We start from the raw sequence: 2155 nt of genomic DNA, 5'->3' as shown, positions 1-2155 counted from the left end.
GACTATGTAAAAGCATTTGATTGTGTGGATCATAACAAATTGTGGATAACATTGAGAAGAATGGGAATTCCAGAACACTTAATTGTACTCATGAGGAATCTGTACATAGACCAGGAGGCTGTCATTTGAACATAACAAGGAGACACTGCATTGTTTAAAATCAAGAAGGGAGTGCGTCAGGTTTGTATCCTTTCATCATACTTATTCAATCTATATGCTGAGCAAATAATCTGAGAAGCTAGATTGTATGAAGAAGAACATGGCATCAGGATTGGAGGAAGGCTCATTAACAACCTGTGATATGCTGATGACGCAACTTTGCTTGTTGAAAGTGAGGATGACTTGAAGCACTTACTGATGAAGATTGAAGACTACAGTCTGCAGTATGGATTACATCTCAGTATAAAGAAAACAAAAATTCTCAAAACTGGACCGGTTAGCAGCATCACAATGAATGGAGAAAAGATTGAAGTTGTCAAAAACTTCACATTACTTGGTTCTACAGTAGCTGCCAATAGAAGCAGCAGTCAGGACATCAGACGACGTATAGCACTGGGCAAATTGGCTGCAAAGGACCTCTTTCTAGTGCTGAGGAGCAAATATGTCTCCTTGAGGACTAAGGTGCACCTGACACAAGCCATGATATTTTCAATCGCTTCATATGCATGTGAGAGCCTGACAGTGAATAAGGAAGACCAAAGGAGAATTGATGGTTTTGAGATGTGGTGCTAGAGAAGAATGCTGAAAGTACCATGGACTGCTAAAAGAACTATCAAATCTTTCCTGGAGGAAATGCAGCAGGAATGTTCCTTGGAAGTGAGAATGCCTAGACTTGGTCTCACCTACTTTGGTCGTGTTGTCAGAAGGTACCATTCCCTGGAGAAGGATGTTATGCTTGGTAAGGTTGAGGGTCGATGGAGGAGGGGAAGGCCCTTAATGAGAGGGATTGACACAGTGGCTGAGGCTATGGGTTCAAGTATAGCAGGGATCGCGGAGCTGGCGTGGGACAAGGCAGTGTTTCATTCTGTTGTGGATAGGGTCGCTATGAGTCAGAGACGACAGCACCTAACAACAGCAACAACAAACCACACAGTAGTCCAGCCAAGTTGACACACAGCTCCAACTATCACAGAGTCCATTTTGAGGCCCAAAAGATAACCCAAGGCCATAGGCTGGTTCCACCAGCCTCTGTCTGACCAGTAATTCTGGTCATTTTTGTGGAAGAGAGAAAACTTTTATTATGTGGATAATCCTTTTGCTTTGATTTTTCTGAAAACCTTAAGGTGAGTCCCTATTTACCAATATAAGTCGTTATTTACTTTTGCTCCCAGGTTTCCCAAGCCCTAGGTATTCCTTCCAATCTCAGGAATGCATTTGCAGTAGGCTTAGAAAGCACATCTGCCCTAGTCTCTGTTCACACTTAAACCATTTAATAAATATCTAGGAATCTGGTATGGGACACAACATTAAGCATCCTGGCTTTTTCCTTTTAAACTAACCACCTTACAAATTCAAGCACTGATTTTTGAATTTTTTTGTTTAGGGAAAATAGCTTCTACATTGTTAGTGAATTTTTTCTCTACCATTCACCATACTTGCAGAGTATTCTAAAGAGAAATATTTGGTCCCCTTACTTGACTGATTCAACATAGTGAGTGTCATTTTTTTCTTTTCAATTATTTTTCCTATTTCCTTTGGTGAATCTCCTTATATAATATGAATATTTAAATAAATATGTTTTTTTTGGGGGGGAGGGTTAAAGAGAAGTTTTTATTCTGTGCTCTCAGGCGAGGTTCAGGGGTCCCTGAGAGGGGCCCAAGAAGTCTCCCCTCCTGGACTGGGGGGCGGGAATTTACATAGCTGCATAGCGGACCTGAGTGGGGGCAGAGGGAAAAAGGCAGGAACCAATCAGGTGAAAGCACCTCATTAGCATAGTCATTAAGGGAGGGGGGGAGGACCTGTGCTGGTTCAAAATAAGGCAGGAACCAATCAGGTGGAAGTTGCATCCGGGTTGGCCTGTTTATAGCTTCTTCCTGTTCAATCTTTTACCCGCCTGACTAGAGCTGCGTTCCCACCTGACATTCTGGCCTTTTTGGTGATAAAAGGGTGATGTTATTGTTCTGGCTACTTCCTGCTGGACAGGGTTGGAGTAGGG

Source organism: Orycteropus afer, unplaced genomic scaffold, assembly GCF_000298275.1.
Source record: "Orycteropus afer afer isolate SDZICR_OR568_19922 unplaced genomic scaffold, OryAfe1.0 scaffold00060, whole genome shotgun sequence".
In the NCBI taxonomy this organism is placed as follows: Eukaryota; Metazoa; Chordata; class Mammalia; order Tubulidentata; family Orycteropodidae; genus Orycteropus; species Orycteropus afer.
The sequence above is the reverse complement of the archived record's forward strand: the minus strand, read 5'-3'. Positions refer to the sequence as shown.